This window comes from Apis laboriosa, unplaced genomic scaffold, assembly GCF_014066325.1.
Source record: "Apis laboriosa isolate Shangri-la unplaced genomic scaffold, ASM1406632v1 scaffold26_cov146, whole genome shotgun sequence".
NCBI lineage: Eukaryota > Metazoa > Arthropoda > Insecta > Hymenoptera > Apidae > Apis > Apis laboriosa.
Genome location: NW_025222592.1, coordinates 1,252,396 through 1,273,644, shown reverse-complemented (window position 1 = coordinate 1,273,644; position 21,249 = coordinate 1,252,396). Strand labels below are relative to the sequence as shown.

Below are 21,249 nucleotides of genomic sequence, written 5' to 3'. Positions count from 1 at the left end.
TTAGTATCTAAAAACTAGTTCTAGTATCTTTTTTTTTTTGTTTATATATATATCTAATAAATCTATTTTTTTTTTATTTAGAATGATGTCAGAAATTTAAAGGAAGAATTTTGGATCTGGAATTGTGCATATATGAAAAGAAAACATTTGAAATAGGAATATCCGTTTATTCCTGCGATTTTTGTTTATTTTTATGTATTATTTAATTTTAATTATTTAATTTTATTTTTACTTTATAATTATTAACTTGAGATTTTCTCATGAATGAGAAATACAAAGAAAGAATAGATTAACGTATCAAGTATTGCTTTAAGTAAAAATTTCAAAATCATTCGTAATTCAGCAGATGAACCAGTACACTCTCGAACCTATACCCTATACCCGGGGATCGTTAAGGAAGTCAGAGGTTGAAGACTCGAATAGGGAATCCCCGAAGTGCAGCTAGCAGCTCTAAATCCTCGGGGTCCCCTTTTCCCGCTCCGTTGGAATTAGGAGAAGCTGGTCGTTTCTCGCGCGGACGGATGCTGTAAGAGGCTGGAAAGAGAGGGTTTCCTTCCTGAAGGTCCAATTCCTTTCACCGATCGGAGAATACCCAAGAGGACCCCGGCGTGGTTACCTCGGCCAGGAGGTCCTCCTCGAGCGGAAAGTTAGATGGGCCGGCGGGAGAGGGGGACGGACGGCCAGCGCCAGCGCCAATCGAGCCCGACAAGGAGGACAGGGCGATCAGGCAGGGAAGAGGGGAAGCGAGGAGTGGATGATAAGGAGGAGATCGCAGATAAGTCTCGGATGAAGGAGCAGCAGCAGGGTGAAAGTGGTATGGGTACGGAGTAAAAGCTACCGGTCCAATAGCTCGGACCCGAATGTCCCTAACGAGCACAATAGGTCAGGTATTGCGCAAGCTTTCGCTGACTCGGTCTGATCCGTGCGCAGGTTAGGTCGAATTGAGCCGCGATCCGAGGCAGGCCGGTAAAAAACGAGCGGTCGGCAAGGGTGCGCGCGATTCGATCGGCCGATCCTTCCCCCACCCACCCACCCACCGCACGGATATTCTCCCGGCATATCCACTTACCGTCGAATTGGCTGCTGACCTGTGAAAGAGATTCGATCTTCTTTCCTCGAAGCGCGACCGGATACGTTAATACCGTGGGCTAACCTCCCCCCTTCTCCCTTCCTTCCGGCCAAATCTTCACGTCTCGTCCGAGTTTTATTAGCGGCACGGGGATGAAGCGTTAACACGGAGGCCGAATCGTCGTCGCTCATAATCTTGAACTCGTCTCTGACCAGCCGGCATCCTACAGGATTCCTGCAGGGTTCTCGTTCTCGTGAGGATTTTCTCGGCTCTTCGCTTCGGAGTTTTTGGGATCTGGAAGGCTGGAGTGGAGGGAGGATGTTTGGGTGGGATAGGTGGTTAGCTCGCGTGACTGATAAGATTTAAAATTTTAGGTCTAAGAGGATTTTTTTTTCTTTTCGTTCGTTGCTTTTGATTGCTTTTGGTTGGGGAAGAAATTTGAGGAAGAATCGAAAGGAATTTGTTTTTTTAATGGTATGATGGTCTTATTGAAGAAACTAATGTTTATGATAATGATAGGTAATTTTCTGATGAATATCAAAATCTTTTTTAATGATAACGTTTTTATCGAAAATGATAAAAATGATTTGCAAATTTTTATATAATATTTGATCAATATATTATTTAAAATTTTATACAAAAAGTTTTTTTTTTTAATTGTTTTATTGGTGAATTAGAATTTTAGAAAAGGTGATTATTATTTTGTTATTTCTAGTAATAATCGTAAATATTTACTATTAATTCTTAAGTTTTTAAATTTCATTTCAGTTTCAAGAAGAAATATTTAATTAAAAAACTTTTTAGTAATGGAAAAAGATTGAATTGGAAAAGAATTTTTTCTTAATTTTGAATTCTAATAGAGAAAAGAAATTCGATTATTCATTTTAATAGATTGATATGTTATTATAAATCATATTTTAAATTCTATATGATAAATCATAGAATTATCATTTCGGTTTTAATAATATCATGATTCGATAATATTGAATTTGCTATTTAAAGCAAATTATTAGCATAATATTAAATTTGCTACTAAAATAATATACATATTTCAAAAATTTAGGAACATAGCTTAACTGGAGATATCTGATGTAAGTTTAAATAATTTTTTTTCTTGAAAAAATTTTCATTCAAGTTTTGTTAACAAGTTTTTAACAAAAAATATTCGTATTATTGCATAATTATTGCATAATATATATATTATAGATAATGATATTCATAGAAAAAATTAAAAAAAATTGGCGGAATAAATGTAGGATATTCTGTGATGAATATTTTTTGATTCTTTTAAATTATGTAAGTTTGAGGTGCTTTTTGCACGTTCATATAAAAATTTTTGAAACAATTCATTGTTATACTTTCAAATATATTTTATTTTTTTAAGCATATATAAAGAAAATTATACAAATTTTCAATAATTTTTTATTATTGAAAATAAATATTTTATTATATTATAAAGAATAGAAAATTTTAAAGTATCATATCGGATTTAATATTGTATTCTTACACTGATTATTATATATTTAATTTGATGACAATTCTATTACAATTATAAAAAAACATGTCATGGTATCAGATGACTTCGAATCACGAGGAGATAGAAACGCAGTTTGATAAGGAATCGTGCATTAGACTTTTTAATCTTGATAATAAGATAACCAAAATAACACGTTTCAATTACAATAACACAGAACAAAAATTTGAAGGTGTTACAATTATTTTTTTAATCGTAGTGAAAAGAATTTATCTTTAATCTTCCAAATTTAGTGTGCAAAAAGAAATTATTTTTGAAGAGCTTTAAATTTTTTTTTAGGTATGTCTTTGAATATATTTTTATTTTATTATATTATTAATTATATCCTTTCTTTAATCTTATATTATAAATTTATTGGTACAATGAAATCTTTATATTTTTGTATTTTTATCGATGTCAAATTCAATATTTGTTATTGTTGTTTTAGCTAGGAAATGACTTGATGATATTTTTCCAAAAACTTGATATTTGCCTTCGAAAATTTTTTATATACTTCACTTTCTATTATCAAAATTTCTCAGTAAAAATTAATTTTTCTTTAAATTTTTATTTGTTAATCTTATTTGAAGGCTGAGAACCAATTATTTTCTTTTTTGTTAATTTTTATAGAAAAAGTTAAATTTATATTCGTCCATTTTTCAGGAGAAGATAATGAATATAAAAATTCATTATATTAAAATGAACGTGTAAAACGATATTCATAATAAACGTAAATAATAAATTTTTTTTAATCTATCTTGTATTCAAAATTATTTTTAATGAAATTTTAATAAATAAATTATATTTAATGAAAAAATTAATTAAATTAAATTAATTGTAAATTATTAAAAAATAATGATTTCTAATTTGTATATATAATTCATATTTCAACAGTTTAAACATTACTTAAATATTATCCTAAAAGATAACTTCCGTCCATTATTAGAAATAAGATATAAAAAAAAACTTTCTTTCCATCTTAATGTATAATATTCGTTTCAATCACTGGCACACTTTTAGTTTTATCATTTATATTTAAATACAAGTTTTCGAACGAGTTATCTAGTTTGGCGAACAAGATTCCCGCGGTCGAAATTAAATCGAGCTGTATAAGGCTGGCAAGAGTTTGTCGCCATCGTGTGGCCGTTCGTATAATACTTCATGCTGAAATTCCTTCATATTTTTTACGCAGACCGCTTTTTTATGAGATCATAATTCCCAACCCTCAACCATGAAGGTTTATACGACCGCCATAGCGGTTCGTCTTTACTCGACTTCGTTATTCCGTGAAAGAACTTGTACGTGTTTCAATTTTAAGGGGCTTAAGAGGCTTTTGATCTGAAATTCCGGGCACAACGTTTGATTTTTTAAATATTTTTCTTTCTCTTCCGTTTCTCGTTAGGGAATCGAAGATGAAATTTTTATATTTTGTATTTTGCTTTTAAAAGTAATCAATATTTATAATGAAGTCTTTCAAGAATATTAATATTAAATTTTTAATTTTTATTAATTTAGAAAATATTGATTAAATATGATTAATATATATATATATTTTTTATTTTTTATTTATTTATCATTTCGAAAAAGATTCGATGTATTTCATAGTTGATTAAAAAGTCAAATTGTTTTGAAGGTAAGAAAATGAAGTTTTTTTTAGTGAAATTTAATAAATTATTTTTTTGGATGACATAAATCAAAATGTCGTAAAAAATTAATTATTATTTCTGAAAATTCTATGCAACCTAATATTGTTCATTTATAGCTTTCAAAAGTATTTTCTGATGGAATTTTTATGCATTTCGTTTTATTTCATCAATTGTTTCTTAATTGTATTTGTGATTTATTTTTTTTTCTTTTTATATATATATATATATATATAATATATATATAATAGATCTATTTTGACTGCTTCTAAAGAGCATTATAAAAATAATTATCTATTATTAAATTAACTATATTATAAAGTATAATTATAATTCATTTTCAAACATTTTATTTCAAAAAAAGATTTTAAATGAAAGTAGCCATTATAAAATAATTATCAATTATTCAATTAAAATTGGTATGGTGTTTAAAATTATATTAATTTGAAAAAATTTAGAAATAGAAAATAAAAAATTTTAAAACATTAAATTAATAGCAACAAATTATTTCCAAAGTATATATAGAATATATAATAAATACTTATTTAAATAAATTTTTATTTCTTATTTTTTATTTCTCAGTGAATGAATATCTCCATTTACATAATTTAACAGCAGATAAATGTTCAGTGATTCCAAAACTTTTAAATATCTTCTTCAAGAACTGTTCTTTCATTTACATTTTTGTCATTCTTATCGCAAACTTAGCAATACTAATCTCCTTTTTTTTTTTTTTTTTTTTTTTTTTTTTTGATATATCAAAATGAAAACGAAAATACAATGATTTAATAAAAATAATCTCATGTTTGTTTTTTACAAAAATATGAAAATATTTGCGAGTTAGATAAAGTTTTAAAATTTTAAATATAAATTTTCCTTTTAAGGAACCGTATCTCGTTATGCATACGTAAAATGATATGTACATAGCAAACAGTTACGCCTATAAATACACGTATATATCAATATATAATTGTTTGTAATAGAAAAATTTACTAATGAGGAATAAAATCGGTGTCAATATTGGAAGTATTATGTTGGATATTTATGTTGGATAAGAATCACTCGTTGACGTAGTGGTAAATATGTGATAAAGTTACATTGTTGCCTTCCAACATATGTGTATCGTGGATGTGTACACGTGTCTATTAAGAGAGAAAAAAAATCGATAAGAAAATTTTTTTCAATTTGACTTTTTATTTTGATAGATTATTTTAGATAGATTATTTCCTTCGATCACGATTTTCAAAAGACTAATTAATCATAGTTATTTTTATACTTATTTGCACTAATCCACTAATTCATGGAATTGAAATTTTAATTTTTTCATGAAATGTTAATATATTCGTACAATATCTTTGGAGAATCGATTCTATAGATAAAAATAAACAAAAGTATAGAAAAATATCGGTTGAGGCTTATTTATATTAATTTAAGCAATTTAAGTTCACATGAAATGAGACGAGAACATGACAATGATATAACAAAGAATGAGACAGAACAATCTCATTTTATTTTTTGTTTCTCGCTTCTTATATCTAATGTAAACTTCAATTGCTGAATAAATAAATCTCATTACATCAAGTTTTTGTGTTTGTTTCAAAATCAATTTTTTAAATATAAATACTACGAATATATTAATATTATGTATATTAATATAAAAATTTATGTTATAGAATTTCTTATATATATATATCGAAGATAATTATCCTGAGAATTATTGGAAATTTTTTTGTTAATGTCATTTTATTGGTTTATGAGAGAGAAAAATATTTTTTATAAATGAGATGGAAAAGAATGTTCATGTTTCATATAATTGTTTTAAGATTTTTTAATGGAATATATTTAAACTATTCTTATATATGTGTTGCCTAATCACACAATTTTTTTTCTGTTCTAGGTGAGTGTTCTTCATTTAACTTTCTGTCACGAAGAAATCAATAAAGAATTTCTGATTCAAGGTACGCTACGAATTTCTGATTTTTTTAATCCATATCTTTTTTTGAAATAATTATTTTGTACGATTATTTTAGAATGATTATATTAATCCAATATTCAGTCTGGATAAAAATGTGTTGAATATGAAACCAAATTGATAAAACCTATATTATAAGAATATTTTTAACTTTTTTATTATTAAAAATGACAATAGCCAATAATAGACAGCTGATGCACATTAAAAATTATAGACATTCAATATATTGGATATCTAATATAAATTAAAACGTACTATAATCAGTTTACAAAATTTCGCATTAGGCAACATATGTGGTTCATCCTGTTATAATTTGATATCCTTAGGCTATATAATTGTCTTTATCTTCATCATGTTGGGCTATTCTTTCTCTGTTCCGCTTCATCATAACGCAAACTCCAAATTGCTTATAATTTAATAAATAAGTTTCAACCAACGTTTTTTCATATCATTTTTGTGTTATTATTTCAATCTCTAGAAGCCAAAGATGTCTCACGAATATGTTAATGTATGCATACGTACAAAAGTAATTTGAACTATATTTTATACAAAACAATATTTTATTAAGATTCTATAATTTAGTTTTCTAGTTCTCCAAGCGTTAATTTACTTTAAGAAAAAATCGAATAAAGACGAAAATAAATAAAAATATATAAAATAATCAAGATTGAAAATTCTTGAAAAAAGTTTTTGCCTCGAAGTAGAAAGGTTCACTAAATCGTTCGAAATGATCGAAAAATAAAGAACGTCGAAGAAAAAAAAAAAATTAGGAACGTCACGAAACGTCTCGTGAGCATCTCTCCTCTCTTCTTCGACAGAGACGACGAGGAACACGTCGACGACGACAACGACGACGACGACGATGGTTCCTCCTCGGGTACCAGTTGGCACGACCTATCGAACGCAACCTTTCCTCGGATACGAGACGGTGCTGCTAGGTATAGGAAAGAAAAGGGAAGAAACGAGACTTCCACCTTCTGGAATGCCGACGATCTATTTGGAACGATTTAGGGAAGCACCTAGAGGACCCGTGATCTTTTCCATTCCTACGTTCCTCCTTGTATTGTTTTATTTACATTCGTGTACCTCGTTGTTAAAAAGTACGAGGATATTTGCCATTTTTATTAGAGTGAACACGGAAATTAAAATCATTAATAGTTAAACTATATAATATTTGCAAAATTTCAGTTTATTAGTAAAAATTTATCTATTTAAAATTGTAATTTTAAATTAATTTATTTTATTTAATTTAATTTATTTATGTATAGGTTTTCTTATGATTTTTTAATTAAATTATTATTGTTTATTAGAGAGAATTAAATTGAAAAAGAAATTATTCTATAAGATATATTGTATATTATATCCGATATCATATTGGATATTTTTCTTCTTACAGATAAAATTATTCAAAATTTGCTTCAGTTTTGAATATTATATAGTAATCATAAGTTTTATTCAAAATTGTAAAATTTATAATATTCAATTAACATACAAATAAAATTATTAATAACAGAAAAATATGTTACATTTATTTATAAAAAAATATATATTTATATAAAAAAATAAATAAATAAGTTTTATTCAAAATTGTAAAATTTATAATATTCAATTAACATACAAATAAAATTATTAATAACAGAAAAATATGTTACATTTGTTTATAAAAAAATGTGTATTTATATAAAAAAATAAATAAATAAGTTTTATTCAAAATTGTAAAATTTATAATATTCAATTAACATACAAATAAAATTAGTATTAGTAAAAGAAAAATATGTCATATTTGTTTATAAAAAAAATATGTATTTATATAAAAAAATCCACGATATAATTATTAAACTTATTTGATTTTTAAAAAAATTAATTGCAATCAGTAGAATTTATATTTTATATTATGATTTATATTTTATATTTCATACAATGCAAATCTTTGTGCAGCTAACACGTATTTAAATATTCATCTAATATGTAAAATATGTCATATATCACTTGAAATATATTCCAATTTATGTAGGATACATATGCATAATATGCAAAAGAATCCAAATTTTATTTTACATTTTTTGCTTATTTTCTATATAGATAATTTTTTTGTATCTAATCGGAAATTATTCGATTTCACTTGAAAATTTATTAAATTTAATTTTTTCAGGAAAGTTTAATTGAAAAAATTTTATTTTTTATTTACGATTTACTTCAGGAGGAATCATGTTCTACTTGGTTAAATCGCGAAATAATAAAACTCTAATATATACATATATCAATATCATGGTTTTATAAATTATAATACTCTGTGATTGATTATTATTTTTTTTTAACTTGTTAACAAAGCCGAAATGAAAATTTTTATAAATGAAAAAGTTGAAATTATGTCAGAAATCTTCAGTTAAACTATATTTTTAGAAACATTCTGAGTATCATATTTATTATATTTATGAAATATTAGTAATATTATTATGTATATATATATTTGTATTACAATATATAATTTTTTATGATTTTATAATAAATTAATATTGTTTATCTACAAATATTTATAACTGAAAAATATTCTGCAATTCATAATGAAATACATTTTTTTACTTCAATATTATAAATCTTTTTTCTATGGATGAAATTGAGTGTGACATTCATAATATTTGCACCTCTTAATAATTTGTTTTTAACTATTATGCAAATAAAATTGATTGAGAAGAAAAATATGTAACATATTCGTTCATGTTATTTGAAATATGCATATGAAGTATATGAAATTAATTTTCCATATTCATGAATGAAATTTGTTATACATTTCGTAATTATTTGTCTAATAATGAATATAAATTATCGAATTTAAGTTATATTATTGTCAAAAAAATATCACTAATTCATATTCAAATGATAACCTAATGATAAGTATATATTTTATGCATAAAATTAGAAATAGGATATATAAAATAAATAGGAATAATGTACATAAGATGAAAAGTGAGATTGCCCAATAATGCAAACAATGCCAAATTTCATTGTATTTGTCTAAATGTTTTGAAAAATGTTGCATTTTAAAGATATTTTTTAGTAATTTATTGTTTTTCTTCTTTTGAAATATATAATATATTTATATATTTTAATGATTTGGAATTATTTTAACATAGAAAAATATAATAAATTTTTATATGAAACCTATTTTTCTTAACATAGTTTGCAAAAAATTTATTTAATTATATCAATAGAAGTATTTAAATAGTTAAAAATTTCTCAAAAAATTAAGTTGATCAATTTAAATTTTGTTCATCTCTATTTGAAATTATATGTCAATAATAAATCATTAAAAATTTTATTTTTAAAATATTACAAGATATGCTATAAAATAAATAATTCTATATTGAATAATAAATTTTAAGCTTTATTTTTGAAAACATCGTATTTAGAAATTCAGAATTTATTAATATATTGGCTACGATATTTTAAAATAGGTCATCATTATTTTATTTTCAGAAGATTTCAATGTTAATCATTAAATTGCATAATTACTTATTTCAACTTTTCTCGAATAATATCAATTTAATTTAATAAAAATTTATTAACTCAACGAACAAAATATATAAAATTTAATAAAATATATCAATTAAATTGACACTTTTCACACTCTTTGTACTCTTTCATACTTCTTCATATTTTTGAACGTAAGTATATCTATATGTAAACTTGCGAATTTTCTTTCTTTTTTTTTATTTGTTCATAAATCTTGCAAGGAAAAGGAAAGGATTTCTTTGGTTTCTGTTGGAATTCTTGAAAAGAGTTTCTTCTTCCGTGGAATAGTTTTCCGTGAGATAAATCCGGGGAAATAAGAAAAGTTTTTCGGAGGTTGTAAAACGCGATTGGTAATCGATGGTGAACAAAAGTATTTTTATGTGTTCGAAAAGTAGTATTTCGTTGAGATCTGATAGTAGTTTCCTTTAGCCACTTGTGAGTTAAGTTATCGATTAATATACAATATAAAACAATATAAATCAATCAAATAAATATAAATTATCTGTTAAAAAAGCTTAGTAATAGTATAATACAATATTTATAATATTTACAATATTTTTATAGAAAATATTTTAGATAGAATTTTATTCTGTCAAATTTGAATCATAAAATCAATTTAATTTTGAAAACTTATATTTTAAACTTAATGTTAAGAATTTTATAAAAATTGGAATTGGATTTTTGATTATGTCAATTAGGTTTTTTTAAGGCAAATATACATCGGCTAATAATTTGGAATCATTTTTTTCCCTCTTTTTATATCAAATTTTCTTTTAATTTTATTATTAATTAATATTACAAATAGGTGACCAATTTTTTGAAATAATTAAATTTGATTTTATAATTAAAATTTAATTTGATTTTCTTTCTTAAATTTTTGAGTTCGATAAAGTATTTTAGTAATTTTAAATTTTTAAAATGTAAATTGTATATAGTTTACATGAAAGACTGACAATTATAATAATAAATCATAAATTATTTTGAAAAATTAATATTTATAATATAAGTTATTAAATTGATTTAAAAAAATTTTTTTTCATATATCTTTATGATAATTTTATTGTTTTAGTTTACTTTAATTTCATTTAATTTTAGTTTTCTATTTGCTTTACAATTAGTATATTGAAATAAATTATACCGAATAATTTAAAATAACATAAAATTATACCATAATTCCATATTTTATCATTCGAATTTACATTATAATTATAAAAAATTAAAAAGATTAATTTTATAATATATACTTATCCATCATTTATGAATTTTATTAATTTTCAAAATCTTTGTACGATTATTTTCAACCATCATGATATAAATAAAATAAATTACGATCGTTTCAACTTAAATATATCGCATGAATTCTTTTTGAACACCATAATTCACCAGCACCATCGTACATCATATACCACATTCAACGCCTCGCTACATCAAGCATCAACAACAACCATCACAAAGCCACCGCAACCCCCAGCGGCTGGAACTCCGACCACCGTCTATCAAGTAGCCGGTTTTCAACAAGTAGCCCGCCTCAGAACAAACGGCCTCGTCGATTATCGCCTGTATCCATCTCCGGCATCCCCCTTTTCCATCGTTTTATCTTCGTTTTCATCAATCCGTATCAGTACCCCACCTACCAGGCTCAAACACACCCGAGAATGCCGGGCTAAAGACAGACACCAGAGATCCTCGTTCAAGATCTCGATAGTTTCGAGGCGATGCTCGCGAAAATCGTGATTCTCCTTGTTTGATGCGCGCGCATACACACATATACACGAGCACGTTATATTGGCACGGTGCCATTTTATTTTCGTTCTCCTTGTGTAGCCGAGGGAGACGAGCAGTCAGGAATTCCTATCCTTTGGCTGGCTCTGACTCTCTCTCCCACTATCTTTACCCTATCGCCGGTCTCACCGAGCCGTTTCTATTCGTGGCTGTAGATGGCATCTCTAGCCAGCTTGAACTTGACCTTTCGAACCCGCGTGTGATTGCGCTCCCGGCCCGCTTTTCTTCTTTCTTTCCACGCCTTCCTCCACAGAACTTATCCTTTTACCCCGTTCGGCTAGGCGCCTCGACGCATTCTTCGATCTTTTTCTTTAGATGTTTTGAGCGATGTGATCGACTTCAGAGATATGGCAATGAATGGAAAGAAGTATATATATATGGGACGTTAATATATTCAATATCGATTCTAAAGGAGAAAATAAACAATCTAATTAATATACAAGAATATCAATCTAGGGTTATTTATTTATTTAAATTGTAATTGAAATTTGCATTAAATGAAGAAATTAATAAATAAGTTTAAATTGATATTTTTGTATACTTTTGTATTAATCTTTCAAAGTATCATATGAATATATTAATATCCTATATATATTAGAGATAAGATAAGATTAATTATTATTCGATTACTTCGATATCTTCGTTTGTTTTTTACATATTTTAAAATTAAAAATATTTGAAATGGATATCTAGAAGAAGAGATGTTGATTGAGATAAAATATAAATATATTATTTTCTTTATTACTTATAATAAGAAATGTTTTTCTCTCTTTATTCTTTTGAGACATTACTATAATTTTGTCTTTGAAATTTTATTCTATCTTCCATCGCTTAAGAAATATAACAGTTGCACGAAATATTTCGTATTTCATCAAATTCTTATGACAACAATAACGAAACATATAAATTCATCCAAAATTAATAATATTAAATAAATAGCTCGTTCCATTTCTCGATAATTACCGTTCATTCTTTCAAATCTTCGCCACGTATATCTCCTTCATTTTTTTTTTTTCTCTCTCTATCCCGATTAACGACTACCGTTTCCTTTCTTTCTCAGGAGAACGACCTGCGTCCGAAGACGGCCGAATCCTCACGAACGTATTTTTCTACTGTCTAATGACGTGGAAACGTATCTTCGGATCGTACGCGAAATTACCGTGGCCCGTTACGTAAACAAGTGTTTTCTTTCTCTTATGGAGGAGAGAATAGGTGTATGCATTTTTCATGTTGATTTTATTGCTTGTTTATGGCATTATTCTGCATTGATTTCTCAGAAAATGAGATTGCTTCGTTCTCTTGGATGTTCACGCGTGGAAGGATTCGTTCTATTCCGAATGCCTTTTTCGCCATTTACGGAAACCGATTTGAGGTCTGTTTAGTTATTTTATGATCGGTTGGTGGATATTTCGAGACGCGTGGGAGTTGTTAATAGTGCGACTAGTGCTTCCGGTGTTATTAGAGAATGATTTTGGAAAATGACGATGTGCGGAGGTGTAGTAGATTATTTTCGGATTTTATTTTTGGCTTGTTCCATTTGTTTATCGTTTTGATCGGTGTTTCTTAATCATTTTTACAAAAAAAAAAAAGATATTTTATATATATCTTTATTATAACCAGATAATCTGCAATCTTTTTTATAGGATAAATTTAATGAGATTATTAAAAATAAGTATTTTAGAATATAATTTTAATTTAATATTTTATTATATATTGCTCATTTGCTGCAACAGTAATGTAATATAAAAAATCTCAATTTTAGGGAAAATAAATTTGAATATTTCTAATCTCTATATAATATCATATTAAAATTCAAATTTGAAGCTTAATATTTGAAAGCTTATAAAATCGGTAAAAAATAGATAATAGATAATGATAATCTTTCATTAATAAAATTTTAATTTCATAATAATTAAAAAACTAAACATTTTGAATTAGTTTTGTTGTTGCAATATATTTTTAACATAATATTTTAGTCAATATATATTGATATTGATTTTTGATATTATAACTGAGAAGATAGTCTTTTAAGATTTTGTTATTTTTCTTTTGCATTCTTATTTATCAAAAATCAATATTAATATCATTATTGATAAAATACACAACAAAGTAATATTGAAATAAATAATATAATAAATTGCTTTGATCTTTCAAAAAACACTTTATAATTCTTCTTGAGGATTGAGATAGGAAATTGAGGTTTAGATTATGAAAAATAAATTAATAAAATTTATGCAGGATATTTATTTTTAAAAAACGAAATAGTATATTTTTCTATTTTTAAAAGAAAAAAAAACAAGAAAGAATATGGATATTTATTAATAATAATAATTATTATATCTTATTATTATATTTATTATTATATTTTATTTCTGTGATATTTTGTTTCTTATGATTTTTTTTTATAAAATTTAAAATTGTGTTTTGCTATTATATATTATGAATATTTATAAAAGATTCAATATATTATTCAAAATCATGAAAATATTTTGTGATCCTTGGAACTAAATATAGATGGATTATATTTTTAAATATTTTTAAACGAAATATTAATTGAATCTTGACTTATAAAATTAATTCTCAAGTTGGCATATAATAATCTTTTTTATGTTAAATAATTTTTATTAAAATTATCTTTTTTATATCATAGGATTTTGGATATTTCAAAAAATCACTTTTATTGAATTATTCTATAAAAAGAAATTTTTCAATTTGATTATTTATTAAAAATATTTCTTATAAATTCATATATATATAACTTGTGTAATATGATAGATATCAAAAAAGAAATTCTTCATATTCGAGTACTTTGAATATGTACTTATACTTTTAATACTCTTTATTTCTAGAATCTAGTAACCATCAACTTCCTCTTTCAATTCTTTAGAAAGCTCCACTAACTAACTTATACCTACTTATACCTTAATACCAAAAGTATCAGAGTTTTCACTTAGACCTTCTAGAATTACATCTTACTATAATTCAAAAGATATTACTGAAATTCAATCTCTCTTTTCTTCAGAAAAGAAATTCAAACTAATATAATAAGACACTGATACAAATGAAATCATTTTATAAATAATTGATAAGTATATAAGTAATTGAAGTAAGTTTTATTATAATTTAATTAGTCATTTAATATCCTTAATATTAAATAATTAATATACATATTAATTTGTATTATACAAGAAAAATATATTAATGCTATATAAATAAATTAATTAAGATTTCAAATTCATTATATATATATATATATATATATATATATATATCAAACATAGAAATTTTATTAATAATCAAGTTAGAAAGTATTCTGTTTTCTCTTACCAATTATTTATTTATCTGAATAAAATCTCTTTATGCGAAAGAGAAATCATAGACTTCAATAAAAATTAGAAAGAATTTTATTATATGAATTGTTCAAACAGATTCAAATGAATTATGTTATTTTTTATAGCTATAATTTCATGTAAAAAAAACGGAGTTGACTTTCATATTTTTTATCTAATTGAAGAAATTTTAACTATTTTTCATATAATCAATATTTTTAAAAATAATTCAATTTCCTGAAATATCCTCTAATTCATTAATTGAAATTGAAACTTTTGAACTATGCATATGTCTCTAAAAACTCAAGATACGTAAAATAAAACGCGATTAAAGCGCGCTTTTTTTATCTCATTCATAAGAAATGTTTTTTTTTTTTCGATTCGTCTAAGTCAATGAATCGCCAACAAATCTTAAGATATCTATCTGAATAACCAATGCATTTTGATTTTAATTTTACAACAATAATAGCACTATAATATCTTAATTACTTTCTAAATATTTATCAAAATAATAAATATATTTATTTTCATCGAAACATTTCAAATAAATTTTATTTTTCTCACAAAAATATATTTTCTTAATAACAAAAAAAAAAAATATCCTAAAAGGATTAAATAACTTTCTTCTATTCTCTTTTAATTCTCGCTACTTTCGAAACAAATGTAAACCATGTCATTACTTTAGAGGCTATACACCCCTTTATATCATCGTAAATTCTCTTACTCGGTGCGCTCTTAGCACGTCAGAAGTATCGAGCACTAGCCGGCGTAAATAACATCGACCGGCAGTTTCCATGAACGCGTGTCGCCCATGGTCCCTCGTTCGACGTCCACCACGGCATCTAGACTTTCTAAATCGAGAAAGGCCGCGGCCATTGGCGCGCGAAACGTTTCGCTTTTTCGTGACGGGAAGGTAAACCGTCCAGTATCCCGTAAAGTCTCAATTTCCCCCGTTTGAGAAGCAAATAATAAGTAAACAGGGTGAACGAAACTTGATTATCTGGAGTATCTCGTTTGCTTTAGGTTGTATCTTTTGGATTGAAATATTGAATAGTTTTGAAGACGCGTATTATAGTTTTAATTTCTTGTTTTTGTTAATAGGATAATTCCAAATAATAAATAAGAAATAAATATTTCTTTAGAAAAGTTATTAATTTAGGGAATATTTTAACTTGAATTTTGTAAAATTTGGTATATGAAAAATAAATTTATGTATTATTTAAGTGATCATTAGATTATATTATTGTAATATATATTATATGTATCATATTTAAAATATGTATTATGTTGTATATTTATGTTATATATTTCTTGCAAGAGTGTCTATTAAACTATTTATGTCGAAAAATCATTACTTTAGGAGATATTTTAATTTGAAATTTATAAAATATAATAAAAGACAAAATAAATTTCATAAACATTAAGTTAAAATATTTTCTAAAATGATTTTTCGACATAAATAGCTGTACATATATATAATATCTTTCATATATGATAACTTGTATAAACTTTAACTCAAAATATTTCCTATAATAATTAATTTCTTGTAAAATATATATTTCTTGATCAAAAATTAATATTTTTATTTAAGAAATAACGAATTGTATCAATGATTCATGAATTATTTATAAGAAAAATATTAATATAAAATGCCGCATATAGTATATCTCTTCGTGTCAAAAAATTGTTGCAAAAACATTTTTTTGAATTATTTCTATAAGAAATAATTCAACCTCTACTCTCTCAGAAGATATTCCATTGCGAATTGAAGGAAACACCCTGTACAGGAAATTGTTTGACACTCTTCCTGATGAAATTTTCATCGTGCTTTAAAGTCTCGTTTAAGAACTCGAAAACGGCGACGAGCTGGAAAAATTCTCCAACTATTGGTCGAAAACGAGGAAACACATCCGTGGGATTAAAAACAGATGTCGTTTAACGACAAAGTTTTGACCAGTATTCGCGTCGATGAGGCGAGCGCCATCGTTCGAGCATTTCCGGTCCAATGAACCTTGATGGCCGCGGTTCCTGATGTGATGAGGGGGACTTGGTTTTCTTGAGGAAAATAGTGGTAATACTTCAGCTGATGTGATTTAAGAATCTTGTTCGAGGTGTGGTTTTTCTTTTATTGAAATATTTAGGAAAAAGATATTCCATGAAAAGATATAAAAAGAATAATTGGTTTGAAGAAATTGGTTTTAGAGATTGATGGTTGAATGTTTGTGAACATGCATGAGAGTAATTTTAGACTTGGTAATTCATGTTTTGGTTTAACAGTCTCATTGAAAACATACTAATAGAATTTTTCTTTTGTGAAGATATTTCAATAACATAACATTCCAATAATCCAATTCCAATAATAAGAATTCTATTTGGAGAAAATAAAATAATTTTAGAATTAGTATTGATTTACGAATGAATAGTTTTTGAATATAATTTAAGAATTTTATTAAAAGTATAATTTGAAGATGTTCTTTGGAAAGAAATATGTGAAATTTGAAGTTTCGAATGTTTATTTTTCAATGAAATATTTATAAAAAAATTTTTAAATTTGATATAATTTTTGTTTTGATTTAAGAATTTTTGTGAAAGTATAAACGAGATTTTTCTTTTATAAAAATAATTGAAAATGATTTAAGAATATATTTTGAAAAAATGAATAGAATATTGGAAAATTATGAGAAAATGCGTAATATGACAAGAATTTCAAATTTCAAAATGGTTATATTTGATCTTTATTTTACAATATCAAACTTACCATTATTATACTAAATCTTTCGCACTAATTTTATATTAAAATATCTGAGATTCATTTGATTTCTTAAAATCAAGAAATATTTAAATATATTTAAATGTATCGATATTTATATTCTAATAAATATTAAAATAATTAAACAATGTGTAAAAATTATAAAAATTATAAAATTATATTTTTTTACTCGTACGAAATATTAATAAAAAATAATGGCATCTCCATATTTCATCTTACTATAAAATCCAATACAATAGACCATTATACAAAGATGATAGATTATTATATTATGAGGTTATTTTTTAATGGTTAATAATATCATTCAACAGGAAAAGAATTATGGTTTCAAGCATTATACCGAATAATCCTCTTCGCATTCAAATAAAGAATGTTTATTATTTAAATATTGTACAACTTGATCAAAGTGTGAAAGAGAACATTGTGGTTACAAATGATTCTAATTTTATCTACGGCCATAGTATTAGAAACTACCATTATTTTCTTCAGGAATTTCTCTTCACTGATTTTTATTTCTGCTCCGAGAAAAAGAGAGAATTCCCATATGGCCTAATAAAACCACCGCGTAACATATCTCTCCTCGTTCTTCTAATTCTCGAAAAATACATTTTCTTCTAATTCCTCTAATTTGTTTGATTCCCGAGAAACGATCCTTTCTCCAATTGGACTCCCATTTCTTTTTTGATTCTCAGAGACACCTCAGTCTTTTTAAATTCTCTAAACCAGTGATTCTCAATCTTTTCATTTTCCAAATTCAAAATTCATATTTCGATATGTTATATAATATCCTATATAATAAACAAGATGTTTGAAATATAGAAGATCTTCAATTTTTTTCTAAAAAAAATTTGTCGCATGATAAAAAATTAATTTTTTCTTGCAATTTTTTAAATATTTTTTAAATTTTCTAAACCAGCGATTCTTGATTCTTTTCACTTTTCAAATTCAAATATTTTAATACAATTAAGATATCATGTAAAATATAGGAAATTAGAAAGTCATAATTTTTTTTTTTTTTCTAAAAAATTTATCACATACTAAAAATTAACTTTCATTCTTTTATTTTTTTTTAATTCTATAAATCAGCATTTCTCAATCTTTTCATAAATACGTATTAAAATTTAAATTCAATAAAAATTTAAAACATAAATAGCTTATATTCTTTATAGTCATTTTTAAAAAATTTATTGCACACTAAAAGTCATTCTTGCAACTTAATTAAAAGAAAAAAAAAAAGATGATTGATATCTTGATTAGGTTTTGAAATATAATTTCGAGAAAGAAATTTTTGTGCACTGCGTAAACACATATCATCCACGTACTATCCACATATCTATGTATCCCTTGTGTACCACCAGTAACATATATAACAGTTGAGAATCGCAGTTCTAAACAGTTATTTCCTATTTTCTCAATTTTTAGAAGCAATTTTTTACTCTCTTTTTACTCTTTTTACTTTGTCTATTGGAGTAATTTTTATAATTTTATAATATTATAAAATAACTTCTCTATTTTCCTCGTTATTTGTTCAAAACGAGAAATTAAACTTTTTTTTTATTTAATAATTAAAATTTTCATTCGAATTTTTAAAATTTCAAATTTTCTTTTATATTTTTAAAGATAATATAGATAAGATCGGTATTTATTTCGTAAACATTTTTCTTTGTATATTCCTTCAAATTTTTAAAATTTTGTTTCGAATTTACATGCGAATTTTTTTGAGACGCTGGACTCTCGATCTTTTTAAAAATTAACATTTAATTTCAGAAGTTGGAAAATTTGATTCCATTTCATTATAATGTAAACATGTAAATTTTCTAACTGGATGGTCATATTCGCTGTAATTTTACTTCCGTGTTAATTATGCAAAAGACGTGATGAAATAGGAAATGAAACGAGGATTCGCAGTAGAAAACGATATTGCAGAATCCCTGGCAAAAGTAGGCAAATTCCTTGGATGTAACTGCAATACCTCTTTATTTTCGAGATTAAAAATTATGTAAAAATGTTTCCACATTTCGTTCTCTTATTTTATTATTCATAATCAGAAATTTATTTTCAAATCAATATAATGTAACATTATCAATCGTGTTAAATTTAGATATTATAATAGAAGTGATATTCATAATAATAATAATAAGAATATAGTAGTGATATATTTATTAATATCATGTTACTTTATTACATGCAACAAATATTTTATAGTAATATTGTAATTTATTATTTCATATTAGTATTCATTACTAAATATTGAAGATAAAAGAAATGATAAAAGTTTAGAACAGGAAATGTATTAATGCGATAATCATAATGGATATAATACTTGTTTGCATGATTGCCGCAATTCGTATACTCCCTTTCATACTAATTTACTCACCTTAAGTCATCACAAATGAATACTACAAATGAATACAAATGATAGAAATGTTAAGAATAGTAATATGACATTATGAGTTTCAAAGATGAAGTTGGTTTGAATAATTTTATTTACAGATATTAATGTTTCCTCTTCCTGCAAGAAAAAAAAAAAGATAAGAAACGAGAAACGTTTTTTAAAGAGTATTTATGTTTCTATGATATTCAATATTGTAATTTAAAATATTTAATTTTATCTTTATATTTCATATTTCATATTTCTTAATACTGTATTTATTATTTTTTCAATTTCTTATTTGTCAATAATTTTATATTCTATTTTATATAACATAAAATATAATATTTTTATAATTTATTTCAAATTATAATTAAACTTCATTTTAATCTACAAAGTTTTAAATATTACACTATTGAAACAGAAAACAGTTTGTATAATAGAGTAAATTTGGATATTAATAGAGTAAATTTTGGATTTATATTCAAATAAGTGAATTCAATTATCTAGTTTATTTTTTGAATTATGTAATATTTGTTTTTTTGATTTGATGATTTATAATCATTTTTTTATATTGTTTACATAATTGAAGTTAAATTGAAGTTCATTTAATAACCATAGATGAAAATTTCGTTTCAATAAATGGAATTTTTAAATATCATGATATTTTTTAATACATAAAAATAATATTAATAATTATAATAATTCATCATAATCGGTAACAATATGTATAATTTATTTCTAAAAAATTAAATATTTTCTATTCAAATATTTCATTTAACTTATATACGATTTAATATACAAAGTTTTAAATATTATATTATTAGAATCTATAATTTATTCTTACAATAATATTTCATATATTTTTACTTAACAAATACAAATTTGTTAATACACTACTAAACTATTAAATATCGCATTGATAAAAGCTTAACAAAGCAAATATTTCTAAATAAACTATACAATCTATTTCTAAGTACGAAAATATTTTCTAACAAATAATTCTTATTCTCTGATAGACGAATATCTGCAATATTCATTGTAACAACAATTCAACCAGAATCAATAGCAAAACTCGTATAAAAAGACCTATACAAGGATCTCCATCGAGTTCAATCGTACGCTCGTCTTTCAATCATCTCGAAGATAAGCCATAAAATGGCCGAGAAAGTCTTGGTGGCCAATCTCCGCACTTCCGATGCTCTAAATAAAAATAGATTCTCCCCTTTCGTTCCGTCTTTGTACCCCGGGTCTAGGCCCGTCAGCGTAACTCGGAATAAAGTTGGA

At 25.0% G+C, this 21,249-nt stretch overlaps 1 protein-coding gene across 9 annotated transcripts in view; it reads left to right on the top strand.

Annotated features, from left to right (window-relative positions):
* The window catches only part of LOC122713983 (max dimerization protein 1-like), a 408,946-nt gene that overhangs the window by 76,754 nt on the left and 310,943 nt on the right, over positions 1 to 21,249 (top strand). The gene's annotated exons all lie outside the window — the stretch shown is intronic.